The 26,080-nt window shown below is 37.3% G+C and overlaps 1 protein-coding gene across 1 annotated transcript in view; it reads right to left on the reverse strand.

Annotated features, from left to right (window-relative positions):
* Positions 1-26,080, reverse strand: part of ARHGEF3 (Rho guanine nucleotide exchange factor 3) — a 52,336-nt gene that overhangs the window by 25,672 nt on the left and 584 nt on the right. The window lies entirely within an intron of this gene.

The raw sequence follows: 26,080 nt of genomic DNA on the forward strand, positions 1-26,080 counted from the left end.
TTGTTATCTCTACACTGTAATTCCAGGAAGTAAAACATAAAACTTCTGAGATGTTTAGAAATTCCTTCTTGTTAATTATCTGACTTTTCGCTATGAACAATGACCTTCATAAAAATAAAACACTCTAACTCCAGATAATAAGAGGAAAACTCATCTGAGGCTGAAGATACTGGTTTGTTCCAACCTTTGTTGTTGGAACGAAGTGTCTTTTAGACATTTTACCAAACCTTTGAAACCATGCTCATGAATAGCCTTTGCAGTTAAGAAGAAAGAAATCGATTTTCAATTTAGATCCAAAGTCCTTTCAAAGTATTCTGTTAGGGGCTGCAGGTTAACAGTGGATGAGGCCACACTTCTGCCTTCCCTCTGTGTCAGACATTCTTTCTCTCTCTGCTTAACTGGCTGCCAATGCAGAGACAGATCACTGATTACTTGCTATGTATAGTTTATACTACTCAATCACATGGGCAAGGACCTTGGTTTGGTCTTTTCTGCAGAACTAATGCTCCCTGTCCTATTAAAAATTAATTTTCAGAAGCCATTTAATTTCCTCTTGCTCTTTGACAATCCTCCCCATTAGCATTCATGTACTAGCATTTTGCATCTAGCTGAAAAAAATCTCTAAAGGACACTCAAATAAAAGGACAAACTTCAATGGTAATATATACATACATGATATACTTTCCTAAGCTTAGTAAATACCTGACTATGGAGAATGCTACTAGGCTAATCTACTAGTGTAGTTAGATGGTTACCAGAGCTTACTGTGCTAAGGCAGTTGTTGAAAAAATAGCATCGCCGCGTCTTTCGAAGTGATACAGGACTGGCACTTTTTGTTTGTTAGTTATCTTTCTAGATATTCAATAATTATTCATAAATCAGCATCTCACACACTGCTGGAATAATCTCCGAAGAGCAACTTCTTAAATTTTATCCCATTCTTCTGGGCCATTCTGTAAGCTTGCATAGATCTTTTAAATGATCTCTTTCTCTTCTAAAGAGTTAGCCACTCCTCCTAGTTTTTGGCCACCTGCGAATGTTGTTATTCTCCCTCTTGATTCAGATCATTAACAAAAATATTGAACAACAGAAGCCTTGTACAGCCTTGTAACATGTCATTTGATACTATTTAGCAGGCTGATCTGGAGCTACTTGTGTGTCATGCACCCAATAATGAATTCATTTAACAGCTGTATCCTAGCCTGTGTTTTTATCTTTTTATTAATGGGGATATCATGAGAGACTTTGACAAATCTTTTGCTGAGATCAAGGTATATAGTACATCTACCCCAATCTATTAATCTGATACATCTGTCAAAAAAGTGGGTAAGATTAGTGAAACATGACTTGTTTGTGACAAACCCATGCTGATTCTTGTGGATTAGGCATTTCTGTCTTAATGCTCACAAGTATGCTGTTAATAGCCTGCTTTAGGATTTTGCCCAGTGCAGCTGTCAAACTGTAATTATCTAGGTCCTTCATTTTCTACTTTTGAAGATGTTGATGCTTGCTTTCCTTGTTTTTCTAGGCCTTGTCAGTTTTCACTGGGACTCAAAAAGTTCACTTAGTCACTTTGAGATCACCTCTGGTTTTACCTTCAGTAGAATCAGATGTAATTCATCCAGCCCTGGAGACTTGGATTCATTTAAAATTAATGAAATGCTATATTACTCTCTTCCTATCTTAAGTGGCAATTTTCTCTTCCCTTCCTACTATTGGCATAAAAAGATGTAAGAGTAAGTCTAGGACTGAACAACTTGAGCAACACACACAAACACAGACTCTCACAGCTGCAGATTTCCCCCTTATCAATGAAGAAAGCAGTGTCCTAGCAAATGCACCATAGTGCTTTGAGGGAGAGTCTCAGAAAAATTCTATCAATGTACATCAGGGGTGTCAAACTTGTATTGTCAGGCAGTGTCATGTGACGTATCAGGACTTTCCCCCCTTCACCAAACCAGGTGGGGGCGGGGTCAGCACGTGATGCATACAGCCCATGGGCTGTGAATTTGACACCCCTGATGTACATTCATTAAGATCATTGATTCTAAATTAAAGTGCTCACATGCTGGATTCCCTGTATCACTATTTCTTTCATCCTAATTTTTTTCTTTAAAGACAACTGGCTATCTAGAGTTCTTTTTTATTACTGAAAGAAGATAAATATAAAACACAAGTATTCCATCTTTTTGCCATCTCCTATTACTAATTCATATCTTTTTTTCCCGCAATAGTCCTACAGCTTCTATGCCTTTCATTTTTATTCCTGGAATATCAGAAATAGCCTTTTATGTTGTTTGAGGTGTTTTTCACAGGCCACAGCTCCTTCTCAACTTTAGGCTTTCTGCCACAATCCCTAGAGTTTCTGGCAACTGCTTTATATCCTTTTTTGGTTATGCAATCTTCCTTCCATTGCCTATAGATATATTTTTTTCTTTTTAGCATTTAAGGAAGCTGTGCATATCCACACTGATATTTGTAATAGTCTACTACTAGCTTGTGATTGTACCTTTTTTTTCTTCCACTAGCAATTGCTTGTGACTGTACCTTTAATTGTTTCACAACATTTCCCATCCTTCTCAGTCATTATTCTTCGTCAGGTTTTGAAGTTACATTTATTCATTAGTTTTCTACATACCGTATTTTCTGACGTATAAGGCAACTGGGTGTATAAGATGATCCCCTACTTTTCCTGTTAAAATATAGGGTTTGGACTATACTTGCCATATAAGACTACCCCTCTTCCGAGGCATACCAAATAGCCAATCAGCCTCCATTTTATTTCCAGTGCCTTTCTCCCAGCTTGGAACTGAACCAGGTGGTTTTTCCTTCCAACACTCCCCTTCCCCAAACTGGACCCCAGTTGAGTCAGTTTGGCTTCTTCTGGCGACGGCGGTGAGGTGGGGAGGGGGTGTTACAGGCTTCAGTCTAATTCAGGCCGAAAATCCGAGACTCGCATCGCTGCTTTGAAAGCAAAGGTAGCTCCAGGCCACCTTTCGTACCCTGAGGGCTTTTCCCAGCGCTTCAGAGTGAGAAGCCGCCACAAGCATCCTCCCTGCCCAGCAACTCTCCCCACCACCTCAGCTGATGAAGGAAAAAGGCAGAGAACCAAAGGAAACGCCGGGATGTGGATTACCACCACCACCACCCCCGCTCCCACCAAACAGAGGGTTTCCTCGCTTGAAGAGAAGTAAATGGCCCACAAACCACCAAGGCTAAGAGCATTGCCTGTATTATAGGGCTTCCCAAGCTACTAGACTGGATTCTGTCTCCAAAAAACAGAATATGAGGCACTATGCCGGCTTTATTTTTTTTGAAAGCTGCCCTAATCCTCCACCTCTTTCCAGAGTCAAAAGGTTGCAAACATTGATCATACCACTTTGGGACACAGCAACCATCGTAAATTTGAACCAGTTGCCAAGCATCTGAATTTTGATCCCCTGACCATGGGAGATGCTACAAAGGTTGTAACTCTGAAAAAATGATCAGAAGTCATTTTTTTCCAGTGAGGGTGTAAGTTTGAATGGTCACTAAAGGAACTGTTATAAGTGGAAGCCTACCTGTAGCTTCCAGCTGTATTGTGTCATGCAGGTCCCAAAAGCAGATCAGGAAAGGCTGTTTTGATTACCTATGGGATTCCACTATAGGAGAAAATTCATCTTGTTCCTTTTTAATCCCTGGCCCAGCTCGCCTTGTCTATTATTTCAGTCACCAAACTTTTAATGCGAAGACAGGCCCACCACAGACACCAACATCGTACAACACATGAGACAGACTACTAAATTAACGTGATAAAGGCAGCGGGCTGTGCAGGGGTGCACGCACATGTCTGCCTGTGTTGGAATTTCAGTGCAGGAGCTACACACATGCACACACACAAAAGGCGAAGCCAGGGGGAGGAGGGAGACATCCAAGTCTTACACTTTCCAAGGGCGGGCTCCCTTCTACTGCGCCGCTCTCCAGGGCCACAAGCACCCCATTTTCCCTGCTGCCCCCCCCAAGATGTCGGGGGTGGCAAAGCGCGAGGGGGACCAGCAGCAGCGGAGCACTCCAAGCTGGCACCAACAGCCAGCCCGTCGGCTCCTCTGCCTGCTAGCAGCAGCGCAACAGCCCAGCCAGGTGGGGAGACGGTGCTTGGGTCCCAAGGCGTGGGCTGGGCTGGCAGGGGCAACAGAATGGAGGAGGAGCGAATGGCAAGCTGAGAAGGGCGGCCAGTTTTTTTCCTCCAAACAACCTCATTCAAATGAGCACGTTTTTAATCAACATCAATATCGTTCTTTTATTTTTTATACACCGGTTGATGGTTTTGTTTTGATTTTTTGGTATGGCCTTTTTTATACCCAGCATATAAGATGACCCCCAATTTTTGAAATAATTTTTTGGGTTAAAAATTTGTCATACATTGGAAAATACGGTAGTTCTTTCAGCAAGACTATCCTGCCTTCAAATTTCTTTCTGAACAATTAAAGGAGTGCTATCTCCATTTTTCTTGCAGAAAATAAGCCAGTTGTTTCTGATGATTCAGCACTAGAAAGGCACTGACCTGAATCAGTATTAAAAAATTACAATACGATCAGCACAAATGTTGCAAAAATAACTTTATCACGCTTGCTGTTTCTTAGGAAACTATTTTTCACCTAATAAAGGCTGTACGCATAAGTATGCTTGGGACTAATATGGTTTGTTTAACAAAAATCTTCTGTTAATACAGTAAGATGGAATAACTGCACAAATGGAAAAAGATCTTCAGAATGATAAATCCTGAGGATCTACTCTAACTCTAAAATTTATTCATGTACCATTTCATTTTACTCAGGAAAGTGCCGGTTATTCTTTTGGTCATTCATACTCCAAAATAACATTAAAAAGGTTATAAAATGTATATTTGTTGTACATTAGTAACAGCTGGGTTATAACATGATTTGCACTCAGTTCTAAAGAAAGTAACACTTAAAAAATAATTATAATCACAAATACTACATTCAAAGATACTGTAACTACCAAGTTTTAAGTTATTGTATCCTATATATTTCTAAAATAGGTATTCCAAAATTATGTTAATACCTTATTCCAAATACATTATGAGGTAGAATTTTATTTTTAAAAAATCTGAAAGTGGCACCTATATAATACATAGGTGCTAAACAGTATCTTTATGGTATTTAAAAAATTGAGATGGCAAAACATTTATGGCAAAACTAGATAAAAATAAAAATAATTATTCAAACATATTTCTCAGCTAGAATCCTTGTTAACTTTCAGAGTGGGTCTCATGCACAAGACTGCAGTAGCCTACAATGTCTATGAGGTGCTCTTCATGACCAAGATTATTGTAGATTGTTAGTAAGTGTCACCAATTTTAATAATGCCAATGATCATTATTAGCCTGGATCACGACTTTCATCACAATTCTATTTCACTAATAATACAACCTAAACCTGTTATCTGGTGAAATCCATAGACTTCCTGCACTGAATATTATGTTCCTGTGAAAACTATTATGCTAGATATATTTTAAACAGTGTGGTATGAACTAATCAATCTATACATATAAAAACAGCTGTGTTCCAGCATAACTCTGGAATGCCTCAAGCAATTTCAACCAAACTTGCTATACAGATGACTTACTCCCTGGAAACAAATACTGTGGGGCTAAGACACCCCTAAATTCCCTTGGGTGTGTGTGTTCTGTTAAGATACAGCCTGTTATGCCTTAAAATGGCTTCTACTGTGCAGCACAGTGGAGTTGCCATACTAACAGCTTCGCAGTACTCCACAAGGGGGCTCTTTCTGGTAAAGGAAAAAATCCAACATTAGAAATTACATTTAGTCTGGACATTTCCGCCCCCACCCCCATAAATAAATACCTGGGCAATGCTGGGTCATCAGCGAATTATAAATAAAGTGTTTCAGGAATACATAAATGTTGGGATTATTTCCATAGCACTGAGGGAAGGATGAAGGCTAAAAATATGCAACCTAGAATTTGTAATAATGTCATAAAAGATACTAAAATTAAAACATGTAGCCTCTGTTTCAGATATAAATTACCGGTGCTGTAACTAAAATGAAATAGAAAGGCTTTGCTGTAGACACTCTATTTCTGGCAGTTTCTATATTTTACTTTCACAGTTTCTAATTGTTCAACATGGTTAAGAGAATATGAATACAGATGCTAGTGGTGGACAATGGGGGATGGGAGAAGACAGGTCTACATTAGTTTAAATTAGTACTTGATGAAATTAAACATGATACACCAAAACCCTTTAGTGAAAAAAATAAATTAACAGAAAACCACATTGGATCACTCTTTTGTAGGATACTCCTGAAATTTAAAAATGAAAGGATGAAAAAAAATCCCTGAAATCAAACCATTTTTTTTCAGAAAAAAACAGAATTTCTGAGGTGCATTGGAGAAACAGACCACCCACAAGAGTTGCAAAGAAAAGTCTACATTAAATTTTGCTTCAAGTTTGCTACAGCTAGGCCCAGAATAAATCATTTCAATTCTCAAACATAGCTTGTGAGATCACAGAAGGATGGAGCTACTTTCAGTTTTGCACAAAATTCTTATGCAAAAATGCTTTAAACTATCGCAAAAGTGTGGGTAAAAGATACTTTGTAACTGATTGCAATGTCTAGCCTATGATTGCTTTTCAAAGTATATAGTTACTTAAGTATACAAAAATGCCTCTTTACCCAACAGTAAAAGCACTACATTAAAACTGAATTTTATGTCTTCTTTTCTGCCTCCCCTCCCCCAATTTTCTTTGGGGAAGAATTGGGGACACCTAGGAATCTATTTGCATAACGTGAGTTTAGTGCATTATGTATGAAAGGAGGAGACAAGATCTCATTTTAAAAAGCATGTTCTGTTCCCAATCTAATACTTGAATTTTTTTATGTATGTATGCATATATACATATATATATTTTATATTATATTTCAATGATTGCCCAATTGACAAGAACAACTCTGGGCAATTTATAATTTCAAGAAACATAGAAACCATAAGGTAATATAGTTAAATCTTCAGAACATTAAAAAAAACAGGGTAACAAAAGAGATAATAGTAACAGTAGTAACAATAATAACAAAAGCATCTTAGGCCAACAAACATATTTCTCCTTCAAAGTTTCATATTTTCTACATGCTCATCCTAGTTTGGCCTAATGCTTGGTGGAAGAGACATGTTTAGGGGCCTGTATGGAAGGACAAAAAGGTCGAGAAGGAGACGTTTAGTTTAGTTTATTCAATTTGTAGGCCGCCCTATTCCCCAAAGGGACTCAGGGTGGCTAAACAAAGCCAAGGGAGGGGAAATTACAAAAAGAGAGACTGATGTTCCATAAGGCAAGTAGAGGAGGCATTCCCCTTGGCCCCACTAAGTGGCACTGTTTTATGGAAGAACCTGTCTCATAGCCTGAGTAGAAAAATTGGGGCACAGGAAGTCCTACAAGTAACACAGCCCAGTACTATGAAGGGTGTTATATATAATAACCAGCAGCTTATTGGGAACCAGCGCAATTTGGGTGCACTGTCCAAAGTTGTGGTGGTACATTTGGGATGAGTTGCAGATTCCAGGTGATTTTCAGTACAGTACATGTAGAGTGTACTGGAGTGGTTTAAGTAGTTTAAATGAAAGGTGACTAGGCATGAGTCACTGTGAACAGGCTTCCTGATCCTGGAATAATTGGTATATAAGAGAGATTTGTGCAAATGCCTTCCTAAACGCAGTTCTTACCCATTGTTCTAGGAGGCGTTAAGAGCCCAGCAGGTTAGGAAAAGTTCATCATGAGCCCTGGTAGCGCAGTAGTTAGAATGCAATACTGCAGACTATCTCTGCCCACAGTATGGAGTTCAGTCCTGATGGGCTCCAGTTGACTCAATGTTCCATCAATAAAATGATGACCCAGATTGTTGGGGGCAATAGGCTGACATTGTAAGCCTCCCAGAGAGTGCTGTAAAGCACTATCGAGTAGTATATAAGTACTATTGCTACTGCTATCATGGGGGGGGAAACATCAATGTGGTCACTAACGGTTGATACTGATGACACACAATTAAAAATATATTAGTAGGCAATTAACAATATAATGAGATAATATATCTACTCTTAATGAAAAGTGGATTGGATATTAGTAAAAAGGATATGGAAGTTTCTTAGAACAGAGTGAAAGGACATGGTATAGAGCGAGACAGCAAGAAACTGTTAAGAACAGGACAGAACATGCAGAAAAACTGCAATTTTTATGAAGAAACCTGGGTTAAGGCAGATCCTCCAGCAGAGTGAATGTTATTAAAACTAAAATATAAAATGATTTGGATTGAAACTGAAGTAAGAGAACACTAGAAAGAGTAAAGATTGATTTGGGAATGATAACAATAAGTTGAAGATTGGAATTGAAATAATTGTTGCTAAGTGCTCAAGAAAACACCAAGAGAATACTGAAAAATGTAAGAATGAAGAGGTAGATAGTATTGGTACAGAAATGTTAAAATATGGATGTGGTTTGCTTTTGAAGTGGCTCTGTGATTTATTTGTTTGTAAATATGCATCTGTGACTGAAGATTGGAACAATGCTATTATTGTTCACTTGCACAAAAGGAAACTTTACAAGAGTGAATGTGAGATAAACAAACTAGAATTCGTTAAGTGTGCCTAGAAAATTTTGTTTTGCAGAACGTCGATTGAAAGGGTACAAGAAGTAGCAATACACAACATTTGGAAAGTGCAATGTAGTTTTATGTCTGGGAGAGGTCATCACAGATCAAATTTTTTGCTGTTCCTGAAATAATTGAAATAAATGAATAATTACTGTCATAAAATTATTGTATTCATTGTGACAAAAGACTGTGATAAAATGAATAGGTGTGAATTATGGATTGTGCATGGATGCTGAATAGAATATGGATGGTATATAATGGAACTAAATTATGTGCGAGAATAGACTGAATGCTTAACTAATGGTGTAATGTTGAACAAGGAGTAAGTGTAGTGTCCCCTTGTTTGTTTAAGGTTACTGGTCGGCTTTCTGTTTAACATTTGAATTGGGCATCCCATATTTTTTTCAATTGATATTGTACATATTTTCCAAATTGCCAAAAGTATGAATTCTCTCCCCAGTATATGAGCAAAGAACTATAATCTTATTCATTCTTTGCAAAGTAGGTAAACTCTCCTTTTAATTCAGCTTGGTTTCCTAAACAGACATGTAATGTCAAAATTGTTTTTGTTAATTGCTTCAGCAGGGAGCTGGCATAAATAGAGTTTCTCCAAGACAAGATATGCTAAGGAGATTTATTAGTCAAGGTAGGAATTGCCATTATGAAAGAATTCCAATCACATTCAAATTATTGCACCTCTTTTTCCAACCACAAGATGTAACAGTCTGAACCCACTCTTTGGGCACAAGGGATAATTTCTGCCTCTGTATCTCTGTTTTGTTAGAAGAGTAGTCTAATTTCAGGCTGTTTTGCTTGTAACCTTCAGAGAACTGATTCTCACATTTTTCTTGGTAGCACTGAGGATTCTTTCATGTTTTTGTTTTAATTTTCCAATTCAGCCTATAAACATGGATTTACGACCTCAACTGAGCCCAACATTTCTTTCGTTAAGTGAGACATTTAAGCAAGTTTCGACCTGCTTTACCACCTTTCTTGCCATAGTTGTTACGTGAAATATTGCAGTTAAGTTAGTAACGCGGTTTTTAAGTGAATCTTAACATGACTTTGCTTGTCAGGTCACAAAAGGTGATCACATGACCTTGAAACACTGCAACTGCATGTCAGTTGCAAAGCTTTCTAATTTTGATCACATGACCATGGGGATGCTGCTATGGTCGTAAGTGTGATAGGTGGTCATAACTCACTTTTTTCACTGCTGTTGTAACTTCGAAAAGTTACTAAAATGATTGTAAATTAAGAACTACTTGTAACATCCCTCATCAGCCATAAAATACAAAAAACAATTTACTGTATTTTAGCTCTCCTGTCCCACTTTTTAGCTGAGCCTACCATTCAGAATGGCTTTGTGTGATAAAATGAAGAAAAATCCCAATATATATCACCTAGTTTCCTGAAGAAAAGTTAGGAAATAAATCAAACAGTTTCATGAAAACCAGATACAATATTGCGATGTTCTTGGTAAAGTATGGTGCCTACAAAAAGCTAATTCCAATATTATATTGCATTGCATTGGAATTCTGCCTTTTCCTCCTTAATGGATTTTGGGGCTGCAAGAAGAAAAAAAGACAGGAAAATTAAAATTAAAACTATCATTTTGACACTGCCCCCATCCACTTGCTCAATGGGTTGTCTGTGAATAAAAGGAACTGCCAGTTGTTTGACTGGCTAAGTCAATAGAAGTTTCGCATTCTGTCCTTCACATTGATTTTTACAAAGGAAAGTGAGTTTAGAGCAAGCTATCATCTATCTCTCTTCCTTCATTTCCTGGTACTTCCAGCACTGAGCCTCTCTTATCCTGCTCAAAGTGCCTTGGGTCGGAAGTAACCAACCAATCCCTAATAAAGGTCAATAGAATAACATCACTGAATAGATGGGAAAACTAACAGGGATTGTACATAGAACAATATCGGACCTCTGAAAAGTATAAGCATGCATATGTACTCAGTACTTGGTTTGGGCCGCTTTTGCAGCAATTACTGCTTCAATGTGGCGTGGCATGGAAGCTATCAGCCTATGGCACTGCTGAGGTGTTAAAGTGTTCCTTTCTAGAAGCCTAAGGTCATATTTTGTCTCTGCATCTCTGCATCTGACCGGAACCAGCTGGGTGGAGATGCCAGCGTGGCCGAAGAAGAGTGGACCATGTGATGGATTTATGGGTGTGGGGATAAGATCATGAACTTTCAACTGGGTGGAATCCCAGGAAGCTTTTAGATTTGGGATTCCACAGTTGTGCCAACATGTCTGTCTTATTAAATTGGAACTTTAAGGATAGCTCTGCCTTGGACTCTGATTTAATTCTGCATGATATTTGGAACGCTGACATCTGTGCTTATTAGGACTTTTTGAATTTCTAGCATAATTCTTTGCAAAGTTGTTTCCTCTTCTTCATCATGTTGTGCCATTTTTCCAGATTGTAAACTAGGCCACTAGGACATCCAAGGCCTTTTACTAGGTTTCAAATAAATTCACTATAATCTTTCAAGTCAAGGCTTTCTCTTTACTGCAGTCCAGCTACTGATAATATTCCAGAAGAGCACCTGTGTAAACAAACTGTACTCTTCCCACTATTCTTTCAATAAACAAATTCTGCAGCCTTGAAGCATGAGATATACGTCAAATATTTTTAAAAAAACAATATTTCCAAGCATCAAAACACTAGATCTTGTGGGGGAGGCGGTGTTGCTTATTTTATTTTTAACAGGTTGGTATGAATGGGTGTCCATTTTGTTTGTTTTAACTGGTGATTTAAAAAGAAGAAGTCCCGCCACCTTTCCCCTTGTAGGCAAGTAACCAGATATAAAACTGTAGCATTGGGATATATAACTCAATGAACACTAAAACTGTAGTGGAGGAAAGAAGATGCCAAACAGGTGGCGGTGGTGGAAATGCTGGTCCTTTATTTCTTTCTGGGTGAAATTGACAAATATTCTAACAGGTTTCCCTTGTGGTTTCAGAGAGAATTAGAACATACTTTTTTCCCACTGCTAGTCCTCAAAAGAGATGAAAAAGATGAGAAAGCTTTTTTCCTGGTCTAACCGGATGAAAAAAGAACAGGGAAAATCACCAACCAGAGCTGTGTTAACTTTGATTTGGATGAAATACCAATCTGTCACTGTAATCAAAATAGAGGATAGGATTGAAATGTGGAGCAGGGTATATTAAACTGTCCATTTCCAGCTTGTTTATACACAGGAGATTAGCAATTAAAGGCTACGTTGCAGAAAACCCAAAGATTCACAGTCTATTTTTTTTTAAAATAGACTGGATGTTTATTTTATTTTTTAATAGACTATTCTGAAACCGATCTGAAGAGGCAGACATAGCGCATCATCTGTTATCAGGGATAATAGAGGTCACACCAAAGCATACCATCATGTATTGCAGGAAAATCAATTTTGTGAAAAGCCATGCCTTCCCTGTAGATAATGACTTTAATTTCAGGTTTTGAAAAGCTACAAATTAACCCTCCAAGAACAGGTGGCAGAAACAGTGTTGACCTCTCTGCATCCCAAATCTTACATCTGTTATTGTGTCCTGCTCAGGTTGCCATTTGAGACATAATATAGTTGAATTAACAAAGTCCTTTACAGGAGAAAGAGCTTTGAACATTCATTTTAGAGGATGTTACACTTTCCTGTTTTTCCCTTCTTTCCCTTTTAAAAATGGATGTTTAAAATGACAAATGTTAAACAAGCAAAGCTGGTTAACTAACTAACTAACCAACCAACCAACCTTATGACAATGGATTTGTTTACTACTTACAGTCTGAAAATAAAATGTTTCAAGTTTGTTAGGCCACACATAAAATGGCCTTTGGAGAATTCTTTGTTAGGACCTTGTTTCTCAGAAAACATCATTGATCTGTTTGCTATAACTTGTATCATTTTCTATGATATTTAAGATCAAATTATAGTGTAATTTAAACAACTTATTTCAGTAAAAAAAAGTGCCACAGACTCCTAATTGAAACCCCAATCTGAATCTGCTACAAATATTACCTCTACATCTCAGAGATGCATGCTGCTTCTAGACAAATCTGATATTTCACATTGATTGCATTCTTCAAAATGTTTCTCATTCTAATCCTTCACCAACCAACATCTCAACTCCTTCCCTTTCAGTATCTCCCTCAGAACGTGCTTCTTTCTATCCAACCCTCGCCGCGCCGGTTTGTGTAATAGCCTCTATCTATGTCTTCCAAGTGGCCTAATTGGAACAATATATTCCAGTCTGCCTTATGATTAGAACTCACATAGCTGCCACAGGAAGGCGTTACACTCCTCCACAATCAGATCTGAGGGTTTGCAATCTCACCACAGCACAGTACATATGTTGGGCAGATGAGCTGATTTATTTTTGACTGTGCGGTCTAACCCAAACCTTGGGCGGGTGGAGGGGTGGGTGGGAAAGAGACAGTTTTTCCATTTGCATCACTGAAGTACTGCAGAGCTTCTAGGTGATGTGTTTTCCTGTAACTCTTGCCTCAGCCCACCTCCCGGCTCCTGGGCTTCAGCTGATATTCCTCTCCCTTCAGAAGTCCTTAAAAGAAAAAGGCAGCCTGACAGATTCCCCTCATGGCAACCTTTCAGAAGCACATCATCCTTCAGAATCTACCTTAGACCACAGCCAAGACTGTCAGTTCTGCTTTGGCTGCTTTCAGATTCTTGGAATTGTTCCAGACAGCATGGAAACCCAGCGAAGGAAGCTGGGGTGATGTTGACAACTGCCTTGTCTGCTTCCCATTGTTTCTGGCACAAAGCCAGCTAGCCTGCTACAGACCAGGCTGCTCTTTTCTTGTTTAACTACTTTCAGGTGGATTTTTCAAGGAAAAAAGAGTCTGGCCATTTCTTTTCCTTCTTTATTTTTGGTTGGCGAAGGGAAAGTGGTATACAGTAGTTGATCTTAAATGCAGCGCCCCCTTGTAAAGTATGGTTTTAGCTGTTGAGAACATTACGCAATTGCAAAACTGCTACCATGTTATTGTTTTACTCAGCAAGAACCTTCCACCTCCTAGAAACTTTTCAGTGCAACAATGGAATGAGACCAGGCATTTCTGCAGCTATTCCTTTGTAACAATTATTCAAATGGTTTGTAAAAAAGTAGATAAACATGGAGATGTGTGTGTGCATTTTATTTAGCTTCCCCCCCCTTGCTTTAGTGAATGTATGTGTGTGCATAGAGTGGCATCATTTTTTGCTCCAAGACTTCTTTTAGCCAAGGTAAATTACTGAAATACACAAACACACACACACACAAACACACACATTCTCACATTAGCCAGCTGGAAAGAGAACACTGATGGGCTCATACTTTCCCGATTTGGCATTTCAAAGTCAGCAGAATATCATCTACAATCAGATTTAAGAGGGACAGGAAAATGAAAGTAGTACTACCATGTAAAATAGACTTTTAGAAAACAGCCATACACAGCATTAATTTATGAGACAGATGTTAATAACAGGCAGCCAGAAAATGCAGGGAAATCCCATTTTACAAGATTGAGACATAGAAAGGGTTATAGGAAAACTTGGCCTGGTAATGGAAACAAATGGATAGAGAAATGCAAAAGCTCACAAAAATCAAGATTGAAAGGCCATTTTGAAACAGAAACTAAAACCTCTCAGGTAGGCTTTTAAAACGCAGCTAAAACCCAGGGTGAACTTGGGAAAGCAAGATGCTTATTTTTATATAAATTTCTTTTAGGGTTAGGATTTTGGCTGAATTAACCTTCTCTTCTTATTTCCCCCCCCCCCTTTCTTTTTGCTCTCTATTTTTAGTTCTTTAAGTTTGATTGACATACTGTAATAGAGACATGAATTTTGAATGCAATATTCTGAGTGGCAATTATTTTGAGTAAAGGGTTTTTTTTTTCTTATTGAAGCAACTTATTCAAGGAAGAGATTATTGCCACTTCTGTGAGCTGATCTCAAGCCAACATTTTTCAGATCTGCACATACATGCAGCATGTACTCCATTATATAGATCTCCACAAAAATTAGACATTTCTCCAAGATACCAATCTATCACTAGAGTGCACTGCTAAATTTTCACAATGTTTTGGTCTTTGCTCAACCGAGCTTGTTTCTTATAGCTTGGTAGCGGCATTGTTCAAATTACAACCTTACAATTATGCAATTACAAACTGTTATCCTCTGAAGATCTTGTGGATAGTTTTGCATCATCAGCATCTACAAAGTTTTATATAAAGTCCACAATTATTATTTTTGTTTAAAAAAAGCCCTTAATGATTGATTAACAAATCTCTTAACAGTGATCCAGTTAGCGGTTTTGATGCTATTGCAGTAAAAAGAAATAAAGTCTGTTTCAGGTTAAATTCAGTTCCTTGTGATTTCAAGGATATGTCCATGTTATTCTTTTAGCAGCAATATGAAAGTGTTTTTCTTTTTTTTAATTGCAGGATTTTTTAAGCAGATTTTTTAAATTATTTTTTCCCTTCTACAACACCTTACAGTCGTTACATCAACATTGTTATGTCATCATACCTGAACATGTATATAATATTTTGCTTCTATACACACCTTTATACACAGTTCTATATATATTTATATATACCGTATTTTCACGCATATAACCCGCGGGCAATGTGCGTTTTTACCTACCCCGCATGCCCCCCCCCGTGGGGTATAAAAGTGGGCGGGGTATACGGAAAGTATTTTACACGACAGCGACTAACAGATTAACTAAAGGGAGACGTACCAGTATAGCAGTCAACAAACTTGAATAAACTAACCTGTTGCGTTATTTGAATTTTTTATTTATTAAAACAAAGTTACCATATTTTCACATCAATATAAAAGAGCCCTATACAACCCAAATTAAACTTTAAAACATATTTGTCCTATTACTATAAATTAATTAAAAGACTTTAATTGTCCTCTTCTTCACTCGACGAAGAAAACCCCTCAAAGGCATCGTCGCCCGAATCATCATTAAATGCCGCTAAAACGGCCTCTACGCGTTCGGAGGTGACAGCGTCTTGTCGCAGATTGTCATCTTCGTCTGCCGAGTTGTCGCTTGGGTCTGAAGCGCCTTCTTTTTCGTCAGCAATGCCGCCTGCCTTTTTAAATCCATTCAGGATAGTATCAGGAGAGATTTTGTTCCATGCATTAAGCACCCAATTGCAGGCTTCTCCATGGGTTGCACGACGCAAACGACCAGACGGTGTAAAAGTATGAGTCCCAGACTGCATCCATTCGTCCCATTCAGCGCGAACATAAGTTTTAAACGGATGATTTACTGCAATATCAAGTGGCTGAAGTTTGGAAGTTAAACCATCAGGGATAACAGAAACATGGGCCCCAAGGCCGTTCAGTTTCTTTTTAACGTTTTCGCACTTATGTGCAGCCATGCTGTCAAATATTACCAACAATTTCTTCGAGAAAAATCCGCCTGGTCGGGTTCGGAAACATTTCTCTATCCATAACAGCATGACTTCATTGTCCATCCAACCATTTTTGTTGCAGTGTACGAAGACACCGGATGGAAATTTTTCGCGGGGCATCGTGATTCGTTTAAATATAACCATTGGTTTAAGTTTTATTCCGTTTGCTGTACATGCCAGAACCACAGTAAAGCAGGTCCGCTCATGACCGGTAGTCGATATTGCCACCGTTTTAATTCCTTTTTCAGCGACTGACCTCGTAGCAGGAATGTCGAAGGCCATCGGAACTTCATCCATATTAATTATTTCAGAATGCAAAATTTCGCGTTCTCTAATGTTCTTAATGGTGAAATCTCTAAAATTAGCGACTAGTTGCTCCCAATCATTTGGTAAACGTTGTCCAACTGTTGTGCGCATACGCACGGATAAATTGTTCCGTTTCATAAATTTGCCCACCCAAGTTAAGCCACATTTGAAATCGGATATTTTTAGTTCAACGGCAATAAGCCTAGCTTTCATTTGGATGGCCAATGTAGAAACTCCTTGGTTATTCGCCCGCCTGTCTAAAACCCAGTTCTTAAGGTCTACCTCTAAATCCGGCCATTTCGCTGTAGGACCTCGTCTGGCGCGTTTCCTAGGATTCATTTTCGCTAATGCAGCCTTATCTTTTCTCCATTCTCTTATTGACTTTTCGTCAACTTCAAATTCTCGGGCAGCAGATCTGCTGCTGGTTGCTTCAGCACGTGTTACTATGTTAAGTTTGAATTCGGCCGTGTATGACTTTCGCTTAGGCATGGTTAGCCTATATATAGGAGCTTTGTTAGGCCTACGTTTGGGCTTGAGGTAATATGATGAAATAGCGCTAATGTAATGTTTACCGATTGGTTATAATGGGGAGGTCCGATGGCTTACTCGTCGCGGGGTATAAAAGTGGGCGGGGTATACGGAAAATATTTTACACGATCTTGAAAACCTGCGGGTTATTTGCGTGGGTGGGATTTGCGTGAAAATACGGTATATTGTTTTTTGGCTTAATTAATTTTATTCTTGTTTTGCAGCCATTTGTACCAATTGTTCCAAATTTCATAATATTCCGACTCTATCTTTTACTTTCAGTGTTAATTTGTCCATCTCTGCACAATCCAAAGTTTTTTTAATCACTAATTCATCCGAGGAGGTATTATTTTGTTTCCAGCATTGGCAAATGCTATTCTAGCTGTAGTTAGCAGATGTGCTAATATGTTCTTAATTTTCTTTGTATATTTCCCTTTGATTATTCCCAGTAGAAAGATTTTGGGTTTGTATTTTATCTGTTCTCCTGTAATTTCTTGCACCCATTTCCAAATTTTTGTCCAATTTTTTTGTCTTTCCGGGCAGGTCCACCATATGTGATAATAGGTCCCTTGTACTTTTTTACATTTCCAGCAGGTCGGCTTCATGTTTGGGTACATTTTAGCCAATCTTGTTGGTGATAAATGCCAATGATAAAACATTTTGTATGTATTTTGTTTAAGTGCTGCTGATCATGATAGTTTATAATTTGTGTTCAAAATTCTTTCCCAATCCACTAGATCTATGTTGTAACCAAAGTTTTTGGCCCACGCTATCATGCAACCTTTAACTTTTTCTTCTTCTAATGTTACTTCTAATAAATATTTGTAAATTTTTGTTATGAATTTATTTTCCGGGCCAATTAAAATTTTATCTATTTGTTGTAATTCTGTGTATATTCCATATTCTTTTATGTCTTTTTTGTATCTCGATTGTAGTTGGAGATATGGCCACCAATCTATATTTATATTTTGCTCCTTTAATTCTGGATTAGTTTTCAAATTCCCTTGGCTGTCGAAAATTTCACTATATCTAACCATTTTCGATAGATCTAGTGTATTGGGATGTGTCATGGCTTCCATAGTAGAAAGCCATGTCGGTATTTTCATGTAATGCTTTTCTCTAATTTTATTCCAGACCTGTATCAGTGCATCTCTAATATAGTGTCTGTGAAAGTATTTTTGTTTCTTTTTACCCTCTTCCCATAGGAAAAAATGCCATCCCATTTGCAAATCGTGGCCCTCTAATGTTAGTATTCTTTTATTTTTTAAATTTATCCAATCCCTGATCCATGTTAGTACTGCTGCTTTGTAATAAAGCTCCCAGTCCGGGAGTCCCATACCACCTCTGCTTCTGTCATCCTGTAGAGCTTTCAACTTTATCCTGGCTTTCTTCCCTTGCCATATAAATTTTAATATAATCTTATTCAATTCAGTAAAAAACATTTTTCCTAATTTTATGGAGATTGTTTGAAATAGGTATAATAGTCTGGGTAGTACATTCATTTTTATCGCTATTTTCCCTAATAATGTTATAGTTTCCCCCATAGTTCTAGATCTTTTTTCATTTGCTGCACTAATTTTGTATAATTATTTTCTTTTATAGTTGAGCACTTTGCAGTTAGCCATATTCCAAGATATTTAACTTTCTTTGTCACTTGCAGTCCTGTTATTCTTTCTAATTCTTTATTTTGTTCTTCCTTCAAATTTTTAGTTATCATTTTAGTCTTTTCTCTATTAATCTTTAACCCTGCTACATCTCCATATTTTCCTAGTTCTTGCATTAAGCTATTTCCTGTTTCTAGTGGGTCTTCTATATTGAATACCAAATCATCTGCAAAGGCCTGGATTTTATATTCCTCTTTTTTAATTTTAGTTCCTCTTATCTCTGAATTTTGTCTAATTCTTATTAAAAGACTTTCAAGCATCAGGATGAAGAGCAGAGGTGATAGTGGGCATCCCTACCTTACTCCTTTCATTATTTTAAAGGTCTCTGTACTTTCTCCATTTAATAATATATTTGCCTTTTGGGTGGAGTATATTGTTTCTATTAATCTTTCAAGTTGGTCCCCTAATTTCATATTCTTAATTTGTTGTATCATGAATTCGCAATTTAAATTGTCAAATGCCTTCTGTGCATCCAGAAAGACGAGTGCCACTTGTTTCTCTGGATGTGCCTCATAGTACTCTAAAATATTTGCTATTATTCTAGTGTTATTCCTGATTTGTCTTGTTGGGAGAAATCCATTTTGGTCTGGATGTATATATCCATTTAATAGTTTTTTCAATCTCTCCGCTATTATTGTTGTGAATATTTTATAGTCGGCATTCAACGAGATTGGCCTATAGTTTTGAATCTGTTTTTTATCTGCACCTTCTTTAAATATTAATGTAATATGTGCTTCCCTCCATGAGTCTGGTATTTTTGCTTTCATCAGTGCCTCATTATACATCTCCAGCATCAAGGGTTCTATCAATTCGTTTAATTCATCTATTATTTTGTACCATTCTGCTGGGAATCCATCTGGGCCTGGCGTTTTATTATTTTTCTATTTCTGAATCGCCTGTTTCAATTCTAGTTTTGTTAATTTTTTTGACAACATTTCTTTCATATCTTCTGCTATTGTTGGGGTTTCTTCTCCATTTAAATATTCTTTTATTTGTTTTCCATCTACTTGTTCCCCTTTATACAGATTCTCAAAGCACTTGTATGCAATCTTTTTCTTCCCTTCTATTGTATGTTGTAGTTCACCAGTTTCCTCTTGAAGTCGATATGTTAATCTTTTTTCTCTTTCTTTTCTCAATCTATATGACAGCCACCTCCTCGGTTTATTTGCTTGCTCAAAGAAGTTTTGTTTTGTTAGTTTTAGGCCCTTTACCATTTCTTCCAGGTCTAATATATTTAATTTATGTTTTGCTAACGTCCAATCCTTTCTAATTTTGTCACTTTGTGGCTTATTTTGTAATTCTATTTCTAAATTTTTGATTTACTCCTCTAATATCTTCTGTTGTGCCCATTTTTCTTTATTTCTTTTTGCTGAATACACTATAATAATTCCACGGGAATAAGCTTTCACGTCCCATACATTTTGTATAGATGTCTATTCTTTTGTGTTTTCCTTAAGGAATAATGCCAATTCGTTTCTACATTTTTTAATAAATTCTTTTTCTTTTAATATTTGCAGATTTAACATCCATCTTCACCTAGTCTTTTTTTCCCTTTTCCAGATTATTTTAATGGGGTTGTGATCTGCTCAAGTATTTGGTAATATTTCAATTGTATGTATTTCTGCCCCAATTTCTCCATTCATCCATGCCATATCAATCCGTGACCAAGATTGGTGTGGGTTGGAATAAAAAGTAAATTGTTTTTTTTCTGGTTCCATTTTTCTCCAAATATCTATCAAGTTTAATTCCTCCATCATCTCAAAACAGGTTGTTGGTAATACTTTTTTTATTTTTAGTTTTTTTGTCACTTATGTAATCTTTTTTACTGTCTACTATGGCATTATAATCTCCTATTATGCAGGTATTCCTCACTCCAATTTCTCTAATTTTTTCATGTAATTTTTTTATAAAAGTCCTCTGATTTTCGTTTGGGGCGTATATTGCTACCAGTAGTATTGTTTTTTGATTTATCCATATCTCTATCATTAATATTCTTCCCTTTGGGTCTGCATAAATTAAATTTGTCTTTATCCCATCTTTAACATATATCGCTATCCCTTTTCTCTTTTCTTCTGCTGATGCTGCATATAATTTTCCTAATTTAGGACATTCCAGGTATTTTATATCTTGTTTTTTAATGTGTGTTTCCTGTAAGCATATTATATCTGCCTTTTGTTTTGTTAATTTTGCCCAGATATGCTTTCTTTTTGTTGGCGAATTTAAACCGTTAATATTTACTGACAATAATTGAATTTCTTCTTCTATCCTCCTAATTCTCTATCTGTCTTTATTTTTTATTAACTCTAGTTTCTTTTTTGGCTCCTTGTTTTTAGTCTCACTTCCTTCTCTCTCTGTTGTTCTTCCTCCGCCCTACTACCTTCTCCCTGTTCTTCCCTTATTCTCTGTTGTCATTCTTCCTGGCTTCTATATTCCATCTCCTCCTTTACTACTCTGTTCCTCTTCCGGGCCTGCTAGTTGCTCATATAAATCCTGTGCCTTCTCCAGATTGTCAACTTTAATCCTTTTCTCCTGAAAATTGCAGGATTTTTTTCAACTTTCATGTCTAGCTACAGTTCTGGAATTCTTTAGAGAGTTCCCATCAAAAGTTATGCAGGTTTACTATACTTGTTAAATGCATGAAGTATTAATATATAGGTCATTTACAACCTTTATTTATCTGTATTTGCATCCCTGTTCTTATTTAAAAACAGGATGGTGACAAGATGAAAAACATGCAAATTTATTGCTTTAAGTAGCATTCAGTCTCCTTTGATGTCCACAATTGACACTCCCTATGAACCCACGGAGTTGAAGCTTACTATCATTATGAATATAGGTTACAGTGTATAAAATGGTTCTTCATTTTCAGTCTTTATCCCATTACATTGCAATTCAAAATCCCTGATTTTTTTAAAATAGCTAAATACCTTTATTAGTTAAATTAAAAACAAACACATGAGCAATATTAATAATAAAAACAAAGGCTGGGGTGGGGATACTGTTTCACAGTGCCATTTCAGTTACAGAGATTTCTGAAATTTGCAGACATTTGCCTTAATAAAAGCATCTGCTTGCTTAGCTGAAATACTGTATATTTTTTCAAGATCCCGTACCTTCTGAAAAGATCCATAATTTTCTCTCCAGTTCACAATGAGCTCTGCTTTCTTTTTGCTAATGAGGTGTAGGCCCATAAGGTTAAGGTTAAGGTTTAATAAATTTATATGCCGCCCAATCCTGAAGGACTCCGAGGGGCTTACATAAAAACAATTTAAAAGAATACTAAAAAATTTAAAATAAAGAGACAAGGCAAGTTAAAAAGACACAACATGCACTTAACCCTAGTGGGGCTGGACCTCAATCAAGGGGTCAACAGCCCCAGGCCTGCCAGAATAGCCAGGTCTTAATAGACTTTCGGAAGGCCGAGAGAGTGGGGAGGGTCCGGATCTCTGGGGGTAGATCATTCCATAGGGCTGGGGCAGCTACAGAGAAGACCCTCCCCCGAGGAGCCGCCAGACAACATTGTCTAGTCGACGGCACCCGGAGAAGGCCTATCCTGTGTGATCTTATCGATGGGAGATATGTGGCAGAAGACAGTCTCGTAGATATCCAGGTCCTAGGCCATGTAGGGCTTTAAAGGTGATAACCAGCACCTTGAAGTGCGTTCGGAGACCGATCGGAAGCCAGTGCAGCTCGCAGAGGATGGGTGTAACATGGGTGTATCTCGGTACACCTAGTATCGCTCGCGCGGCTGCGTTCTGGATCAATTGTAGTCTCCAAACACTTTTCAGGGGCAGCCCCATGTAGAGTGCATTACAGTAGTCAAGTCTTGAGGTGACGAGGGCGTGAGTGACCATTTGAAGTGCCTCCCGGTCCAGGTAGGGCCGCAACTGGTGCATCAGGTGAACCTGGGCAAAAGCTCCCCTGGTCACAGCTGACAAATGATGTTCTAGTGTCAGCTGTGGGTCCAGGAGAATGCCCAAGTTACGGGCCCTCTCTGAGGGGTGTAAGATTTCACCCCCCAGGCTTAGAGATGGAGTATCTGGACTATCCTTGGGGGGCAACATCCATAGCCACTCGGTCTTGTCAGGGTTGAGTGCAAGCTTGTTCATTCCCATCCAGACTCTGACAGCTTCCAGGCACTGGCACATCACTTCCACATTAAGATCCTTCATGGAACCCGAGTTCATGAGAGACAGGATTTTAGCTTTGCTATGAGCCAGTTGATCTGGATGGATCTCCACTTCTCATTCGGAGAAAGCCTTGTTTTTAGAGTTGAGGTCTAGAATCTTTTTCTTTTGGCTTCTGGTCTTCTGTTTCTTAATAACACTCTCCTTTTCTTCCTGAGTCTTGACAGGTATCTGCACTTGTTGGAGAGGCAGTACTGTGGCCTGTTTTCGGGGTTTTGAAGCTTGGGGGAAGGGCGCACCCTTGTTCTCCTGAGTCTGGGCTTCTATTTCTATCTGCTTTTCTTGAACTCTCTTCAGCTCACGGCATGTCTCATCCAGGAGTTTCAGAACATTCAGGCGTTCCCTGCATGGTATGTCAAGGAGAGGTAATGTATAGCCCCAAGCCTTTTCTTTCTCTAGGGCCTCTAATTGTAGCAGTTGTTCAGCCAAAATAGGGTCAAGATTCTTAAGAGGCAGCAAACAACTGAGTGGCTTCTCTTCGGATGGTCCTGGCTGTTCCCCTCTTGTAGGCAAGGTCTCTTGGCCTCAGGGCTTCCATCATTGAAGCCCAGACAAGGCCTCTTGGCATCAGTTTGTGGTAGGACTTTCTGGGTGAAGGGTTTATTCACAATTTGCTTGGACTTTGCAGCAAAGTTGAGGCTTGTGAGAGTGTCAAAATAATACTTCTTCTCTGGAGCGATATTTGCAATAATCAAGCTGTGGGCACTGCCTCCCAGAGAATCCTGTAGCAAACAGGTCAGCTTGCTGTCTCTATAGGGAACCTGATTTTAGATGGAGTCACAAAACTGAAAAATTGTGAAATTATAAATATTATTATCTTTCTGTGTATTTGGCTTAGTAATAACATGCAGTATCTTATACGTTATGAAAAAGCCTTGTGCCCATTTTAATGAAATCTACTGGCTAAATTAGTACATATACCAATAAGTAAAGACAATGGAAGCAGTTTATGACTGCACATCTGTCCACTTCATTTTGATATGTAATTTCTCTAACTGATACTTGTTAAAGTATCATTGTAACCTGAGTTTCCAACATTAACTGACAACAAAAATCTTAGATATGGAAATAAAGAGAAAAGCTGTGCAATTAAATGAACACTCAAAATAACTCTTCTTTACCAAACAGTCCTAAAAGTTTAGAAAAGTGTCTTGAACTGGACCTCAATATTCTTTTCTACACTCTAGAAAATAAAGTATAGAACTTGGATGGAACCATTAATCTAAACTATATAGCAGTGAAGCAGACTAGGAGAACTACATCTTCGACTATGCATCTCTCAACAAAAATCAGATGACTTAGCAGGCTCAACTGAAAAAGGTAATTTACTTATGAGTTGTCACAGACTGAATTCTTAAGCAGTGCTTGGCTTGTACAGATTTTAATACCACTGTTTGTTACTGTTTTTTTAAAAATTTTACAAAATAAAGTAGCTCTTTCTGGAATTGAAAAATACAATAAAATTGTAATAAGATATTGCTTTCTTATCGGTCACATTTACACTTTCCCTCCTTTCCATTGCTTGTGTATCTGCAACTCAAACCATTCACAGTTCAAATTTCTTATACAAGCCCATATCCATCTACTTTTGGTGGTAAGTCTCCTTTCAAATTCTACTGATTTTATATCATGCCACAAAGATGCACTTCTAGGAACAAGCAAGATTTGTTCCAACAAATTTCAACATGTGTCTAATGATGACATGTTATGCTGTACTTTACAATATGTTTCAATATTGTAATAATTTGCATATATTGATATTGATACATGAGTTATCCAAAATATCAACTTATACAGACAATGTAATATTATAGTACTCTCATAATAAAATCAAGAATATAGTTTAGGAATAAATACATGAATCACACTTTTAAACACAGGACTGTAATATCACATTATTCACTAACATTTTTAAAGCTATAGACATAATTTCAACCAGTTTCAATACTCATGGCAAATGAGAGAGTGATATTTTCCAGATATTTAGCTGCTTTCTTTAATAATATAATATTCTTTAACCAGGAGAAACCAGAGGCCATGAGTTCTGCCCCCCCCCCCCCTTCTAGCCATGAAAGCCAACTGGGTGACTTTGGACCAGGGTTGCTGTAGTAGGGAAAAAAGGAGTAGGTATGTCTTCTGTCTTGAGTTACTTAAAAAGAAATAAAGGTGAGTTAAAAATCAAAATCAAATCAAATCAATAAATAAACTGGTACTAGGTTCACTTCTGATATCATACATGATTTTGATCAGATTTGAATAATCACAAATCCAAATCTGTATTATTCATATTCTTGCATGCAATCACTTTGCTCTTTCCTTTTTGCAAGTGAATAAGCTGTGAGGTTTTTGTAGACCAACACTTGTTTTATGTTCCAACAGGGAATGTATTAATAGCCTCCAACTTCAAACCATGGTTCCATTTTCTTGTTTGTTGGAAACCATAAAAAATAGTTTCCCACTTAGAGCATAATGGAAAGCTATAATTAACCATTTCCTGGCTTTTCTTGCTCACCTGCACAAAGAATGAATTGAAACAACTGCCTGTGAAATACAGGAAGCGTATTCTTATTTTAGACTACAAAATGGAGATTTGTCAAGTTATGTGGATATTGTACTTTATAATTTCAAAAAGGGGTTTTATCTATGCATTTATTATTTTAAAAATCTTTAAGAGAAAACATCACTACATTTAGAGCAGCACAGCACTTTTCCTTTACATTGTTGATCTAAATAGTAAAATACAAAAATCAGATCTGCAGGACTCATCTCCATCTAAAAGTACAAAATGTAACTTTGAACCTCAAGGATCAAAATTATTATTCTTACAAAAATTAGATTTCTTTTTGATAGGTACATATGGAACAATTACAGTTTCTTTAAAGCATTCATGTTACAAACTATTTTTAACTAATTCAAAGTCAGTTCTGGAAGCTTATATTTCATGCAATTATGCATCAAAAACAGTATAAAATGTAATATCATGCTTATTAAAATATAACAAAATGCAAAGCACTTTGTAAAGTAATATATTTCATAAGATATAATGGTAAAATATAACATGATATTTAGAAGAAATTACCAATTATCAAAAAGCTATGAGATGTATCAAGTTAACATAAATAATGTTAAAAAGTTGCATTAAACTACTTGCATAGAAAATTATCTCAGAATTACATACATATATACAACAATATGTCTTCAACTTTATCATTCATTCTTTCAGCATACTTGTTTGCCAGTAGGGCTGCCAGATTATAATAACTTACTTTAAAAAGTCAATATTAAGATCCTTTAGAATTTTAAGTATA

The sequence above is a fragment of the Thamnophis elegans genome, chromosome 2 (assembly GCF_009769535.1).
Source record: "Thamnophis elegans isolate rThaEle1 chromosome 2, rThaEle1.pri, whole genome shotgun sequence".
Classification (NCBI taxonomy): Eukaryota; Metazoa; Chordata; class Lepidosauria; order Squamata; family Colubridae; genus Thamnophis; species Thamnophis elegans.